Source organism: Scardinius erythrophthalmus, assembly GCF_964197995.2.
Source record: "Scardinius erythrophthalmus genome assembly, chromosome: 12".
Classification (NCBI taxonomy): domain Eukaryota; kingdom Metazoa; phylum Chordata; class Actinopteri; order Cypriniformes; family Leuciscidae; genus Scardinius; species Scardinius erythrophthalmus.
Window position 1 is genome coordinate 9,329,831 of NC_138232.1, and position 17,677 is coordinate 9,347,507.

At 43.3% G+C, this 17,677-nt stretch overlaps 1 protein-coding gene across 5 annotated transcripts in view; it reads left to right on the forward strand.

The window, feature by feature from the left end:
* The first annotated feature begins 1,035 nt into the window (after nucleotides 1-1,035).
* Nucleotides 1,036-17,677, forward strand: part of foxp1b (forkhead box P1b) — a 208,046-nt gene continuing 191,404 nt past the window's right edge. For 4 of the 5 annotated variants that reach the window (XM_081381534.1, XM_081381536.1, XM_081381533.1 and 1 more), the window contains exon 1: nucleotides 1,036-1,565. The gene's annotated coding sequence lies outside the window, so the exon portion shown is untranslated. The remainder of the gene's footprint in view (nucleotides 1,566-17,677) is intronic. The other variant, XM_081381535.1, reaches the window with a different exon arrangement.

Sequence of the window (17,677 nt, forward strand, 5' to 3'; positions counted from 1 at the left end):
AAAGCTAATTCAAAATATTAATAAACTATAATAAAAATAACAATGCCATATTCTAATTGGCTTGTCAGGTGATTGAAGTAAAAAAAAAAAAAAAAAGAGTCCCAGATTACTTATAATTCACTGGATAAATTATTTTATGATAAAAATTTAATTTTTCACTGAAATAATTTGAACTCACTTTCCACTGTTAATTAACTGAAATGAACTGTAATTACTTTCACTATAACTATTAATATTCTTTAGCAACCAATGTTTCCCTATGCATTTATTTTATGACAAAACTATAAATTTAGCTCCAAGTGTCTGCAGGAAACACAATATTCCAGAGGGTGGCGCTCTATATCCGTGAAACACCTCAACTTGGGCCCATAAAGCAACTCTTCTTTCAAAAATTACTGTGCATTTCAGTCCTTGATCAAGGACAGTCAGATCTCTCCCTTATTCCAAGATCTTAGATGAGTGCTGCTCACACTGAATGCTAACCGGCCTACCGAACTGACCAATGATTATAGCCTACTTTTTCTAAAACATTTTTTATCTAATTATATACGTTTATATAAGGTTTACTTCACACCTAACTCTGTTCCCTGCTCACTTTTGGGATTCCTCTTGACATTTATTTGTGGGTAGCTGATATGAAATACTTTTGGGTATGTATCTATATATAAAAGTATTTCATATCAGCAATATATATATATATAATTTATGTAGCCTATATATGTTTGAGTTGCAGTTTATACATGTATTATACTCTTATACATGCATTTACATTTTAATATAAAATATTTTGTGCTACCTTTATTTATTAGTTCCAGGAAACTTAAGTGAATATTGTAATATAGCATAGGCTAATATTATGAGAATTGTGAATTTAGTTATGCCTGGTTATAACCACTGTGTAGTTAATAGACATATGCTGATATTTAGACTTAAATCCCTCCACTCTCTGCACTTCCCTTCTTATGGGTTGTCCTTCTCCTGAACTTTCACCCCCCCACCTTGTCTTGCTTCACTGGACAATTTCGAGGAAAAGACAGACAGAAATTCTGCATTTACATCAGTTGCAACTACCAAACTAGCTAGCAAAATTGATTAGAATTATGTCAACCTTGAAAAAAGGTTACCCTATCGTCTATGTAACTCACGTAGCATATCTGGGACTTTTTTTTGACACACTTTTGTTTTGCAGCGCAAAGATCTGCAATGAATGTTGTTTACAGCAGGTGGATGTGGATATGACGTCACGGGCGTAGAACATCAAAAAATAACAACATCCAAATCCGCGATTCTCTCTCTTTTATGTGTGTGAGCAAAGGCGCAATAAACTGTAATAACATGCGAAGCAGCTCCGTGTAGAAAGGCGGCGTGAAACGGGCTCGAAACTGCGGCGTTGCTCCCAGTCCAGTGTTTGCAGCTGAAGTTAGTACCGCTGGCGGAGTGATATATTTGTTGGTTATTTACAGTGCGTTTAATAGCACGCGCTCATGGTATACAAGATCGCGTGAAGAGTTGAATTTGTTATCGTGCACAAATTTCCGTGTCTATCTCGTCCCTGTCAAACCCCGGTAAGTTCATTCACCTCCTGCATTCTGTAACATTTTAGGGCACAATATGGACACAGTTTGTCTTTGTTATCTAATTGTTGCCTTATTGTTTTTAAGCAATATTGGCGTAATGAGCAAATTAACACACAACATTATTGTTCGCGTGTATAATAACTACTGTCCGGGCGATGCATTTTATTTGTAGTCTTTAAGTACTTTTCAGAAGTTAGCTCTTTAGCTAGCAAGTTACGCTGTTCGTTTTTTTGTTTGTGTAAACAACATATATCGTTACATATGTGTGACAGCTCTGGTGTGACGTGGTGCGTAAAAACAAAGTTATTGAAATCGCGATTCGTTGCTATCGATGGCGTAAAAGTTTGCGAGCCGAGATTTCTTTCGGTGTTCAGTGCTGTATAGGGGGCTTTTCCCCACGTGTTCCCTCAACCACAAACAAACTTCTACTGGTGCATCTCTTCGTTTGGAGTTAAATATAACATTAACAGTGCAAAAGAAATCTGTTGAGAATATCGCGACAGTTTCCCCCGTGCATTAAAAAAAAGAAAAGCTCAGTGCAGTAACGTTACTTATCATCCGGTTGAGTTATGGAGTTCAGAGCAGAAGCGTTCAGAATTAAGTGTTCAGCAAGAGCAGGCTGTGTTTCAAAACCTAGTGAGTTGCCTAGTTAGACAGCATTTTGAGCATCATATGGGTTATGAACGTCCGAACGCGCCTGTGAGTACCATAAACGCTGTCATGTCTCAGGGTTTGAATTGGAGACACAGCCGAAGTGCAGCTCGAGTAAAATTGGTTTTCAACATCACTGTGTTGTAACAAGTGCTCGAGATAAATGTGCCTTAGCTCGTACTTTCTGAATGTGAACCACTCAACCGGTGGATAAATAGCCTACATTTAGGCTACTTAATAAAAGACAAAAGTTTGAAAAAGTGCAGGAAATAAACTTTTTAATCGTATGTAGCTGTCTTGGACTTCAACGCAATAAAAGTAGCTCTTTTCGTTTAGAAAAATGTCAGTTTAAATTTAATTATAATTAGCCTGAAATATTCCTCAAACAATACTATATTTGCTCCCACTAACGTTTTTTTTTTTTTTTTTTTTTTACTAAATATATATTTTAAATATTACATTCTGTTGTTTAAACATTCACAAATTAAATAAACAGAATATTTCTACATCATACTTACAATTATTTTACAGTGTTATATTTTATATTATTTATCTGTTTGCACACATACTCAATGGATCCAGATGTAAATCAGTAAGTGCAGATTTTTTATTTTGAAAGTGGAAAGTGGAAAATGCACTTTTTTTTGCATTTGTTTATGTATATTATTGTTATTATTATTATTAAAGGGCGTACGCTGAAATTACTAATCATTAATTGTATTATTTACCATTACCATTTTTTCCCCCTCATTGATTCTCATAAATGTAACTTTTGAACGTCTTTTCAAATCACACTTTTAAATGGGAAAGCAGCAGCTTTAGCACCCAGCGTTGGTAAGGCTCAGTTCTTTGGATTAGTCATTGTCTGAGGGAAGGAGAAGACGAAAAAAAAGAATGCTTTTTTTTTGGTAGGAGAAGTAAAGTAAACAGCCTCCAACAAGCGAACCTTGACAACCCAGATTAAGGAAAACACTGGAGATCAAACAGTGCTGCTGCTGGGCCGTTGTCATGAGCTGCCTGAGAGGGAGAGACAAAGAGAAGGGCAGAGAGAGAGAAACTGTTTGAACAGGCACTGGAGTTTGTGCTCACTTATGCAGAAATGGACCTCTGCAAACGCAGACTGACCCAGGATTAAAAGCCCTGGCTGAACTTTTCTATACAACTTTTCGGCCTTGATGCTCAACAGCAGGAGAGCCTGAGTTATTTCATCCGTTTCATGATGGGAGCACACTACTGTACTCACCAAGTACCTGTAGTAAAAAAATACAAATCTTATGCCTACATGCTGTATTTTCTTTCCCCATATATACTTTTTCAGATTCCAAAAATAGATTTGTGCGTAATGTTACTCTGTCATGGTATTACAGGAAAAGTGTGCTAATTTTTCATTCCAAAGCTAGTATTTTCAGATTTACTCGCAATCGTTCAGAAGATCATGATGAGTCAGATGTGTGTGGTGGTTACGGCACAGAAAGGTTTTTAACATCTTCACTGAGGTAAAGTGTATTTAAATGAACTGAAATCTGAGAATCGTAGAGGTTAAAGACAGCTCGCCGAATAATGCTTGAAGTTGTGATGTCTGAATTATAACATGGGAAAGAGGTTGCTGCGTCCCGTGTCTTGCTGTGTGTTCGGGCAGCTGTTGCGTCTCTTTAGCGTGTGGCTTTCATGCTGGGTTGCCTGGCTAGAGAAGCCAGGCCGTTGGCCAGTCGCTGGACGGCTTAGGCTGAGGATGCAGCCAGGGTCTTGTTTCTATGGCAACTCTGAACGCTGTCAGCGTGCAGCGATAAGTTTTTTTTTTTTATATAAGTTAATTATAGCTTGTTGTTGTTGTCACCTCAAAGTCACACTGAGGAATCCAGGTACTTTATCATTTGTGTACTTGCAGGCAGTTGAAAATTATACAAGTGGACTGGAAGTTGCCACTTTTTTTCATTTTTAAATATCTCACCTAATGAATGCAAATAAGTTTTCGGGTGAAAATGTGATGAATCTTTTCTTTCTTTCTTTCTTTCTTTCTTTCTTTCTTTCTTTCTTTCTTTCTTTCTTTCTTTCTTTCTTTCTTTCTTTCTTTCTTTCTTTCTTTCTTTCTTTCTTTCTTTCTTTCTTTCTTTCTTTCATTTTCTTTCTTTCTTTCTTTCTTTCTTTCTTTCTTTCTTTCTTTCTTTCTTTTTTCTTTCTCTTTTTTCTTTCTCTCTCTTCTTTCTTTCTTTCTTTCTTTCTTTCTTTCTTTCTTTCTTTCTTTCTTTCTTTCTTTCTTTCTTTCTTTCTTTCTTTCTTTCTTTCTTTCTTTCTTTCTTTCTTTCTTTCTTTCTTTCTTTCTTTCTTTCTTTCTTTCTTTTTTCTTTCTCTTCTTTCTTTCTTTCTTTCTTTCTTTCTTTCTTTCTTTCTTTCTTTCTTTCTTTCTTTCTTTCTTTCTTTCTTTCTTTCTTTCTTTCTTTCTTTCACTATATACCAGTCAAAATGTTGAACACATTTATTTATTTACTTGTTAACATGTTGGAATAATAGTAAAATCATTAAAAAATATAATAATAAATATAAATATCACTAATGGAAGTATGAGATTGTAAGTGACAATTTAATTTATTTTTAATTGTATAAGAATCATCAAAATCGCCACCCGTGTCTAGATTTCAACTGAGGTGCCATCTGGGATGCTTTTTAAATGGTATTTAAGGTTTATCTATTTATCCAGGACATTTGACAGCTGCTTTTCCTTCAGTATTCATACCAACTAATGGAATTATTTTCATATTTAGCACATAATCACATATATCTGCCAAAGTATTTTTTTTTTCCCAAAAATGTAAGCATGAGCCTTTAGATCAAATGTTTTTAAGATGATGTGAAACTTAAATTCATTCACTTCTGTCCAAATGTATGACTGGTAGTGTATTTATATTCAAAACAAGGTACTAAAATTGAATGAAAAGAGTTTGAATCAATGCAAAAATGTTTTAGTGATCAATGTACAGTAAAGAGGTCACTGATTTGTTAACATCGAAATTGTTGACTTCTAGCTATAGTCATCTTGTATGTCCTTTTATTGGATTGTAAATCCAAATGGATCGGATTAGAGGTTGGATTAAATGTTGAAATGGTGTGATACTCACAAGTCCCTTTATGTCAGCTGTGAAGTTGACAGCTGAGCTGGGATCAGCTCGTTGGATCAGTTTCTCACTGATCTAGACCCGAAGAGCTGAAGAGCAGCAGCCTGAACCTCTGAATCCTTAAGCAATATAGATGCTGCTCTTTCCAGGAATTCGAATCATTGCATTTGTTGACATTTATGTCATGCATAATGTGCAAGAATTCTTTCCAGCATTCTTTCTGTGCAAAAATTGGCATTGATATTGATAGCTCAGAAAGAAACAGCTGGAAAAGCTACGGCATGCAAGAACTGCATACAGTGGTTTTCATTTCTTGTGTGAATTTTTTTATTTCTTTTTTTAAATCTGCTGTAATATACAAGAGTTCTGCTCGATTGGTTTACCCAGTAGTTCAGAATCAGATTTTTACCCATAAAAATGAATTAATTAGATACATTTAATTCATTTTAGGTTTAATATATTTTTATTATTCTTATATCTACATTTTTTTTTTAAATAAAATTAGTTGGGGATGGGCGATATGACCAAACTCTTATATCTCGATATGAGTCATTTTATTTTACAATAATGATTTATGACAGTATAGTTATTTTTGCTTCTGATATCGAAAGTTGATATTTCATAAATCTCATCACCAATCACAAAAAAACTAATACTAGCCTAACTAACATAAGTACAAATTTAAATAAAAAATGAAAACTCAAGCTCATTGAAAATTAAATAAACAGTGATAAAATAGGATCAAAGAAACTAATATAAAACAAAGATACAAATGAAGTAGACCTACCTGAAAAACTGCTAGCACTAGATACAGCAGGTCTATAAAAATACTACACAAATTGTGTAATCAAATGTACAAAAATCACTACATTGTCTTCACTGTGTAAATTAAATATACATTTATATACAGGACTCCCTGGAAGAAGAGATTTTATATCTCAATGGGACTATCCTGGCAAAGTAAAGGATAAATAATAAATAAATGTATTCTTATTAAAGTTACAAAAGTGATTCTGTCAAGAGCAATGAATTTGTTTGATTAAAGTTAATGGCATAGACGGCATCAGATATATTAGGCTGCTGTCACTTTAAGACCGAATGCACTGATCTAAAATACTGATAAACATTAGGGTGACCACCTGGTTATTGCTTCAACACGATCTCATGAAAGTGCGTATCTATAGCACCAATGATATTTCTCGTATCATTTATACGGCAAAACGAGTTTTTGCGCTGTAAACCCCTTGGGTAGGATTAGGGATGAGGAGGGCGTGCATATTACACGCCATAAAGTGCGTATCATATGCACGTGAAAACGTTTCGGTTACTCACGTAACCTCTGTTCTCTCTAGAAGAGGGAACGAGTATTGCGTAGTTGCTTACGCTACGGGAAAGCCTTTCTTTCTCGAGATACTGAAGCCAAAAATTATCCTTAATTTTTATAATCTTGTCAACGCAGTGCGGCAGCCTGCAGACCTAGGGCAAGCTTACTAGCGTGCCCATTGGCTGCCCTGCGGCAACTGCAGCAGCCTACCGCTGAGCCCTTGGCGTGACGTCACGACCAATGAGCGCGCTTGGCGCGCTTAATGCGTCACAGCCCGCGAAAAGGGGTGTGGCTTAGCGTATATAAACAGGGCTCGGAGGCTGCTTCTCTGGTTTCTGTCGCATGAAGCGAAATGAGCTCGTGGTGCGAGCACGGCGGGCTACGCAATACTCGTTCCCTCTTCTAGAGAGAACAGAGGTTACGTGAGTAACCGAAACGTTCTCTTACGAGAGGTTCTCTCGTATTGCGTAGTTGCTTACGCTACGGGAACGCCCTTGTCAACGCCGTGCGCGCCCAGCATCCACTGAATGAGTCCCAGGGAGAGCCCGGGGAACGTGACAGCAGAGAGCCGGGCGGCCCGAAGAGGGCTAGCGCCGTACATAAGCACACACTAGGGGGTTAGGAGCGGCATGGCCGGTCCGAACTGACAATTCCCTGCATAGTGCAGCTCAACCAGTAGAGCTAAATCACACAACGTAGCCCGCGCACAGATAGTGGGCTGGCATACGCGAGACTTAGACTGATAACACTTTCGCCTGCAAGGCGGGAACATCCAGGCTGTAAAACCTAACAAATGTGGAGGGGGAGGCCCAGCCAGCCGCTGCACAAATGTCATGAATGGGAATCCCGCTGGACCACGCCCACGACGAGGCCATGCCTCTGGTGGAGTGAGCTTGAATGCCCAATGGGCACTGCAGGTCTTTAGACGCATAAGCAGCAGCAATAGCGTCCACTATCCATCTGGACAGGCTGTGTTTCGAGGCGGCGAGACCCTTGGTGCGCCCGCCAAACGAAACAAAGAGCTGTTCCACCACTCGTTTGACTGAAGACAGTGCTATCAGAAAAACGGTTTTGAGCGTGAGGTATTTCATATCCACAGTTTCCAAGGGTTCGAAGGGATGCGCTTTCAGGGCCTCCAAGACCAGTGAAAGATCCCACATAGGAACCGAGGGGGGTCGCGGGGGGTTCATCCTCCTGGCTCCTCTAAGGAAGCGGATGACGAACTCGTTCCTTCCTAATGCGCGGCCCAGCTCTGAACAGAGAGCGCTGAAATGGCCGTGACATAGACTTTGAGCGTGGAGGGGGACCTGCCCGCGTCCAGTAACTCTTGAAGGAAACACAGTACTCGCGATACCCCACATGTCTGTGGATCGAGCCCCTTAGCAGTGCACCATCTGTTAAACACTGACCATTTCGACATGTAGAGCCGCCTCGTAGAGGGGGCTCTAGATTGTATGATCGTGTTCATGACCCCGTCTGGCAGATCAGCGTGTAATCGTTGAGGCTCCACGCATGCAGAGACAGCGCTCTGGATGGGGATGCCATATCGAGCCGCGGGCTTGAGAGAAAAGGTCTCTCTTCACCGGTATCGGCCAGGGGGCTGAGTCTGCCAGCTGTATTAGATCCGGGAACCAAGCTTGGTTCTCCCAGTATGGGGCTAAGAGGAGCACTGTGTGGCGCGCTTCCCTGATTCTCTTGATGACCTGAGGCAGCAGAGAGACCGGGGGAAAAGCATACAGCGGGCCGCTGGGCCGGGTCTGGGCCAGCGCGTCCTCGTTCTTCGAGAAGAACTCTGGGCAATGAGCGTTGTCTTTTGACGCAAAAAGGTCGACTTTCGCTTACCGAAACGGCGCCACAGTGACTGGACTGTTTGGGGGTGTTGAGACCACTCCCCAGGGGGAACGCTGTCCCTGGACAGTCTGTCGGGGCCCTCGTTCAGGTGGCCAGGCACATGCGCGGCTCTCAGCGAGCGCAGAGAGTGCTGAGCCCACACGAGGAGGCGTTCCGCCAGGGTGCAGAGCGTCTGATCTGACACCGCCCTGGCGATTCACATAGGCCACTACCGATGTATTGTCCGTGCGGACTAGAACATGGTGACCGTGGAGGAATGGGAGGAAGTGTTTGAGAGCTTTCTCAACCGCGAGCATCTCTAGACAGTTTATGTGTAGGAGATTCTCCTGGTCTGACCAGCGGCCATAGACCGGTCTGCCTTCGAAGAGCGCTCCCCAATCTAGGTTGGAAGCGTCTGTCGAGACAACTTTCCGGTGTGAAATCACTCCCATAGTCACTCCTGTGTGATACCATTCGGCTGCCAGCCAGGGCTGCAGGGCTGAAAAGCAGCTCTGATTCACTCTGACTCGCAAGCCGCCGGCCGCCCAGGCTCGGTGGGGCACGCGCGCTTTCAGCCAGCGTTGAAGCGGGCGCATGCGCAGTAAGCCCAGCTGGAGCGCTGCTGCAGCTGAGGCAATATGCCCCAGGATACGCTGGAATGTCCTCAGCGGAACCCGGCTGCCTATTTGGAGGAATGCGGCGAGGAGGCGGATGCGGCGCGCGCGCTGCTCCAACAGTCTGGCCGTCATAGCCACCGAGTCCAGTTCTATTCCAAGAAGGAAATTGACTGACGGGGCGATAGCGAGCTCTTGGTCCAGTGACCGAGAGACCCAGATCCTCCAGATGGCTGAGAAGCGCTGTTCCGTGAGACACAAGTTCCGTCTCTGACAGCGCTAGAATAAGCCAATCGTCCAGATAATTCAGTATTCGCATTCCCTGTTTTCTCAGGGGAGCGAGAGCCGTGTCCATGCATTTCGTAATGTACAGGGTGCCAAAGACAGGCCGAAGGGCAGGATTGTGTACTGATATACTCGACCGTTGAAGGCGAATCTCAAGAATGGCCTGTGACGGGGAGTTATCTGGATCTGAAAATATGCGTCTTTTAGATCGAGAGAGATAAACCAGTCTCCTGGGCAAATCTGCGCGAGGATTTTTCTGGTTGTGATCATTTTGAACGGCCGTCTCATGAGGGCTTTGTTCAGATGTCTCAGATCTAAAATAGGTCTTAACGCTCCGTCCTTCTTGGGTACGAGGAAGTAGCGGCTGTAAAGGCTCGACTCGCTTAGAGAAGGATGAACCTGTTCTATAGCCCTTTTGCGCAGTAGCTTCGCTATTTCGGCTTGAAGCAGGTGCGCAGCTTCTGAACTCACTTTCGTCTCCGTCTGTGCTAGAAAGCGCGGAGGGCGACGAGCGAATTGAAGCGAATAGCCGTGTTTTATAGTACTCAGCACCCATTCTGACGCGCCCTGAATAGCTTCCCATGCTTCCGCATGCATAGCTAGGGGTCGAATGGTCTCTGGGTTCAGATCGCCGCGCTGCGCGGGATTGGGGAACCTGTATCAGAGAGGATGGAGCGGCGTGCGCGCCGCTGGTGCTCGAACACGGGGGCTGGTAAACAGTATTGGCCGGCTGTACAGCGTTCGGTAGCTCGGTCCCAGAGGATGGAGCGCGATTTGCTGACAAACACCCCTGGCGCGAAAGCGGCGTGGGGATTGTAATGTCTAAAAGTGAGTGCGCGTGCACCTGAGCGGGCGCAGAGTTTACACTTATGACACGGCCAGAGTTTGGGAGCTTAGAGGGTGTGCGACCCGAGGTAACTGAATGGCAGAGCGAGCAGCGGGTAGGTGTGAGCACAAAGTTGTGGGCACATTTACTACACTTAGTACTCGAGCGGCTTGTGTCCGCTTTATGAGAGAGCGCTCTATGCGCGTTACCATGGGGACCATGTTTGTGTGAAGCAGTGAGCACATGGGAGTGGGCACATTTTCTACACTTATAACACCCTCGGCTTGAGCCGCTGTTGCCCGGGGTAACCGAGTGGCAGAGCGAGTTACAGGTAGATGTGAGCACAGAGTTGTGGGCACATTTACTACACTTATTACTCGAGCGGCGTGTGACCGCTTTATGAGAGAGCGCTCTGAGCGCGTTACCATGGGGACCGTGTTTGTGTGTAGCAGTGAGCACATGGGAGTGGGCACATTTTCTACACTTGTAACACCATCGGCGTTATAGAGCAAATGCTTTGATGGCTCATATGTTTAGACGCTCATAAATACTCAAGCACCATCCTGTGAGATGCGGGTTCGCTTTCTGTATGTAAGAAAGCTGGCCGCGAGCTCGGAGAAGACAGCAGAAAAAATATTTTCTGCCGCCAGAGCCGGATTTGAACACGGTTCTCCAGTGCAGAAGCGTAAAATTCTGCCACTGAGCCACAGGGGCACACATGAGCTTCCAGTTGGTGCGAGCATATGACCGAGCGTCGTGTTTCGGCGTTTGTTTGCAGGCGCGCGTGTATTAAAACAGGCCCGTTTACTGCAGCATTAGTATTTCCAGCCGCCTAACTTAGAGGGGACTGAGAAATATGTATCCCGTGAGATGCGGGTTTGCTTTCTGTATGTAAGAAAGCTGGCCGCGAGCTCGGAGAAGCAAGCAGAAAAAAGTTTTTTTCTGCTGCCAGAGCCGGATTCGAACACGGGTCTCTGATGCGGAAGCCTAATGTTCTGCCACTGAGCCACAGGGGCACACATGAGCTTCCGGTCAGTGCGAGCATATGACCGAGCGTCGTGTTTCGTTTCGGCGTTTGTTTGCAGGCGCGCGTGTATTAAAACAGGCCCGTTTACTGCAGTATTAGTATTTCCAGCCGCCTGAACTTAGAGGGGACTGAGAAATATGTATCCCGTGAGATGCGGGTTTGCTTTCTGTATGTAAGAAAGCTGGCCGCGAGCTCGAGAGAAGCAAGCAGAAAAAAGTTTTTTTCTGCTGCCAGAGCCGGATTCGAACACGGGTCTCTGGTGTGGAACTCTGATGTTCTGCCACTGAGCCACAGGGGCACACATGAGCTTCCAGTCAGTGCGAGCATATGACCGAGCGTTTGTTTGCAGGCGCGCGTGTATTACAACAGGCTCGTTTACTGCAATAATAGTATTTCCAGCCGCCTGAACTTAGAGGGGACTGAGAAATATGCGAGGATTGGAGGAAGTCCGGCCTAAGCGGGACGAAAACACTCTCTCTTCCTCCTTTCGCCGGTGCTCGTGACGTCCGCTCTGATATCCCTTGAGAACGGCGCAGTTGCGCGGCTCGAACAAAGGGAGAGAGAGCGGGAAGATGTCATTATGTGCTGTGACATCGTTTGTTTGCAGGCGTGCGTGTATAACAGGCTCGTTTACTGCAATATAGATATTTCTAGTCGCCTGAGCTAGGAGGGGACTGAGAAATGTGTGAGAAACGGAGGTGGCCGGAGAGTGACGCGCGCGACCGAGACGCGGGGTAGCTTTCTTATAACGTAAAGGAAGCCAGCCCATGACCGTCTACTTCTGACATCCCTTGTGAGCGGCGCCTTGCGCGGCTCGAACAGAGGGGGAGAGGGCGTGCGTCATCCGGGGGGGGGGGGGAGCTTCCTTGTAACGTAAAGGAAGCTATAGCCCGTGACCGTCCGTTCTGACATCCCTTGTGAGCGGCGCCGTTTGCGCGGCTTGACAGAGGGGAGTAACCAGCTGGTCTGCTTCATCCCCTGAGGCGACGGCAGTGCGGGCAGAGGCCGGCCGCTGCGCGTCGGTGAAGGGCGGGGGAGAAGGAGAGAGCGAGGCTCGCGGGAGGGGCTCCGGCGAGCGCTCAGCTATAACCACCGGCTCGGAAGGCCTTTGAGAGCGGCGTTTTTTCTTACGCGGCCCGGAAGAGGCAGCCGGAGAAGGTGGAGGATCGTGAAACATGGCGAGTCGAGCCCGCAGGGTCGACATCGGCAAGTCCTCACACTGTTCGCAGCCGCCCGTGAAGGGCGCGGGCTGCGTGGTCGAAACCCAGGCAGAGAGCGCAGATCACGTGGCGGTCTCCGTCGCTGAGCGCGGCTCTGCACGAGCCACAGGATGAGCGAGGCATTTGCAACAACGCCTCGCGCTCTTTTAGATGCAAAGTGTGTCGCGGGGCGAACACACAAACACATACAACACAGAGCAGTAAAAGGATATATTCGCCGGATAGCGAAGCAGGCAGGGAAAGCTGAAGGTGGCGAAGGCGGCCGGCGTCCTCAGGCTGAGATCCTCGGCGTGCTGGTCGCTTGATTCGACGGCGGCTTCCTCAGAGAGCAGCGATGCGTAGAGCTTCGCTGAAAAGACAGAAACCAGAGAAGCAGCCTCCGAGCCCTGTTTATATACGCTAAGCCACACCCCTTTTCGCGGGCTGTGACGCATTAAGCGCGCCAAGCGCGCTCATTGGTCGTGACGTCACGCCAAGGGCTCAGCGGTAGGCTGCTGCAGTTGCCGCAGGGCAGCCAATGGGCACGCTAGTAAGCTTGCCCTAGGTCTGCAGGCTGCCGCACTGCGTTGACAAGATTATAAAAATTAAGGATAATTTTTGGCTTCAGTATCTCGAGAAAGAAAGGCTTTCCCGTAGCGTAAGCAACTACGCAATACGAGAGAACCTCTCGTAAGAGAACTCATTTTGGCGTATACAGGGCTTGAATTTCGGTGCGGGATTGCGGGTATTGCGCATATTTTTTATCATTCCCGCAGGTCTCCCATTTATAATGCGGGAAATTCCCGCAAACATTGATTCACTTTAGCATGTAGGTTCAGGTTGTATTAGTAAATTAATCCACGCAGATGGAAAATCAAATCAGTCATTTTAAAACTGTCTGCGAGACGCAATTTCACAAACAGCGTGAGTGATTCAGCGGCGCTGCGTCTTCTATCTCGCGTCTCTCAAAATGGGTTGCACAATGCAATCGTTAAAGGGATAGTTCACTTTGAAATTAATTTTTGATATGTTTTAGCTTACCTCAAGGGCATCCAAGATGTAGGTGTCTTTGTTTCCGCAGTAGTTTCAATTTTGATATTTTTAGGTCAAACCGTTCTTGTCTGTCAGTCATATAATGCAGGTCGATGGTCACTGTCTCAAAACACAAGCACAGAGTCCAAATTAAAACAATTCCCCATCGTCCAAATGAAACAATTCCCCATCATAAGTACACATTGATGGCCTAAGACACGAAACGAGCGGTTTGTGTGAGAAAACGAACAGTATTTATATCGTTTTTAGCTCTTGAAAACAGCACACGTCCAAATGGTCTGACGGCGCGGGCGGGTATAGATATATTCATAGATGTCGCCTTGGCTACGGTTTCGTTCCAATGAACTGCAGTAGCGAAGGCGACATCTAGTGTATACATCTATACCCGCATAGATATATACACTAGATGTCGCTTTGCTACGGTTTCGTTCCAATGAACTGCAGTAGCCAAGGCGACATCTACGTATACATCTATACCCGCCTGCGCCGTCAGACCATTTGGACGTGTGCTGTTTTCAAGAGGTAAAAACGATATAAATACTGTTCGTTTTCTCACACAAACCGCTCGTTTTGTGTCTTAGGCCATCAATGTGTACTTATGATGGGGAATTGTTTCATTTGGACGATGGGGAATTGTTTTAATTTGGACTCTGTGCTTGTGTTTTGAGACAGTGACCACAGACCTGCATTATATGACTGACAGACAAGAACGGTTTGACCTAAAAATATCAAAATTGAAACTACTGCGGAAAAAAAGACACCTACATCTTGGATGCCCTTGAGGTAAGCTAAAACATATCAAAAATTAATTTCAAAGTGAACTATCCCTTTAAGCGCGCAGCAGGCGGCGGAAATACACTCTCGCGTTTCGGGAGTCGATCGGGCCAGCATTGCATCACGAGTAACTAAAGTTTACCATTTGCACGTCTTTTCAAGTCTCACCAGTTTAAACAGTCACGCGATTTTAAACTCTTCGGTACTTGCGCGCTGTCTGAGAGATGCTTTTTTCTCTGCACACATACATAGAGTAAAGCAGCCTCACAAACAGCTTGCGGGTAACAAAAGTTATTTTTCGTGGATTATAAATCGCTTTAACAGTCAAAAACATAAGAAAATGATGTCAATTTCGGTCTTGGAGAGTATCCTCTAATCTAAACACAGTCGGTTATGTCTTAAAGGGATAGTTCACTTTGAAATTAATTTTTGATATGTTTTAGCTTACCTCAAGGGCATCCAAGATGTAGGTGTCTTTGTTTCCGCAGTAGTTTCAATTTTGATATTTTAGGTCAAACCGTTCTTGTCTGTCAGTCATATAATGCAGGTCTATGGACACTGTCTCAAAACACAAGCACAGAGTCCAAATTAAAACAATTCCCCATCGTCCAAATTAAACAATTCCCCATCGTAAGTACACATTGATGGCCTAAGACACGAAACGAGCGGTTAGTGTGAGAAAACGAACAGTATTTATATCGTTGTTATCTCTTGAAAACAGCACACGTCTAAATGATCTGACGGTGCGGGCGGGTATAGATGTATATACATAGATGTCGCCTTGGCTACTGCAGTTCATTGGAACGAAACCGTAGCCAAGCGACATCTAGTGTATATATCTATACCCGCCCGCAAGCGGGTATAGATGTATACACTAGACGTCGCCTTTGCTACTGCAGTTCATTGGAACGAAACCGTAGCCAAGGCGACATCTATGAATATATCTATACCCGCCCGCGCCGTCAGATCATTTGGACGTGTGCTGTGTTACAAGAGGTAAAAACGATATAAATACTGTTCATTTTCTCACACAAACCGCTCGTTTCGTGTCTTAGGCCATCAATGTGTACTTACGATGGGGAATTGTTTAATTTGGACGATGGGGAATTGTTTTAATTTGGACTCTGTGCTTGTGTTTTGATACAGTGACCATCGACCTGCATTATATGACTGACAGACAAGAACGGTTTGACCTAAAAATATCAAAATTGAAACTACTGCGGAAAAAAAGACACCTACATCTTGGATGCCCTTGAGGTAAGCTAAAACATACCAAAATTTATTTTCAAAGTGAACTATCCCTTTAAATAAGCATAAATCGCACGTGACCGTATAATGAAAACAGGATCCGTGCACTAGCTCTTAAAGGGACAGCAGCCATATGTGTCTGTCATTAATTTGTTTGTCAAAACAACAAAACATAGCTTTCATTTTAAGGAATCAGGATTAATAGCCTATGAATTTAATTTAGTCAGGACTAAAATACTACCCAGTGTTATTTTACATTTGATTAGGCTACTTTATTCAGTCTCTGTAGTATTTCTGAATAGCCTACTAGTTTTAGACCTAAGCAAAAACTTTTCTCTTTATTTCTCTTTATTGATATCTTTATTCTATTGTATTTATTTGTGCTACTTTTTTCAATTTAATTCAAAGATTGAAATCAAGCTTCCTTGAGTTGTGTAAATTCTTAAGAACAAAATGACCCCATTGTAAAAATGCAATGAGTAGGCTAAGCATACATTTAGGCGAGATAAATGTAATTAAAAAAAAAAGTCTAAACTCCCCCCTCAAATTAAAAATTCCCCCCCATAAGAATCACCTAAGGGGGGATTTCCCCCCCATTTTCCAAAATGAAATTCAGGCCCTGGTATAAATGATACGAGAAATATCATTCGTGCTATAGATACGCACTTTCATGAGATCGGGCTTTATTGCTCTGTTGCAGGACAGTTGTGATTTTGTGCAATTTGTGGGAAATGTGTGTGAGATAAATGTACTACTATTATACTATGTAATTGATTTTTATTAGTTGGAAAGACTATTTGGAATCATATTGAATGATAACGTATTAAATCGTCAATAAGCTTTGTTAATTGTGACCGGTTCTGTGACTGGGACTCAATTTGCCCAGGTTCAATTGATACTACTAAATACAGTAGTCAACATTTGAAGTGAATCAAAACAGTTCATCAAAGTTGTCCTAAGACAAGAACGGGCATTGTTTCAAATTCATGTATAACTTTGAAAGTTTTTGATCCACTTCAAATGTTGACTACTGTACAGGGCTGCACGATTATGACAAAAATCATAATTGTCGATTATTCCCTTGAATTGTAATCAATTATGATTACCACAATTTACATTGAATGATGTTTTGAATAGTTTGGCCATGGGACCCACATTTCCCCATGGTCATCAAGCCGCGACCCACCTTTTTAGGAATTATATAGGCCTATAATACACTTGTTTACACAAAAATTGTTGACAAACACAAGTTGGCTACTGTCCCCCTTTACTTAATATACAAATAAATTGTAACAATATGACCAATAGGCTACTGATAAATAAACAGTAGGCCTACGAGTTTAAGATATTTAAATAGCAGTCCCAAACTAGTTTTTGTTAATACAATCTTGGTATGAGCCACCGTCATTTAAAAATATACAAAATAACCAATAAGTAGCATTATGGGGTTATGGAAACAACAGTTACCATGGTGATACACAATACTTACATGGACTGTTAAAGTGAGTGCAGGCTACGAGCTGACAGGACATGAAATTTTGTTTTTCTGAGGTGAGAGACTTTATTTGTATCAAGTTATGAAAATAACTGTAGAATAATGACACTGACATATAGCCTGACAACATCTCATCTGACTGCAGACACTGAATCTAGACAACGCGTGTTTTTTTCTCATTTAAAACGTAACGACGTTGCATGCTTGTAGTTTATTTTGCGCTGTATATAAAATTAAGCGATATACAGCGCGCTCCACCGCATTTGCACGTGCAATTGAAGAGTGCACGCTACTGCAGTTTAGCGGCTGACAGGACAGGAAAGTCCGTTTTCCTGAGAAACTTTTTATTTCAGCATACGTCTCTGGTAGTTCCTATTGTGCTGGGTTCTCTGAAGTAGTCGTGGTTGCCTCTCATAAGGTAACATGCTCAAAACACACCACGCAGAATAATGTAAGCGGCTTTTTTTTTTTTTATCGCGGTTTTGAACGATTAACGTTACGTAATCGTGGCATCCATAATCGTAATCGTAATCGCGATTAGAAATTCGATTAATTGTGCAGCCCTACTACTGCATAATGAACTGAAAACCAGGCTATAGGAAAAAAATCACATTTTATACTAAAATAAATTTCCTTAAAGTTGACATGAAATCAAAATTGA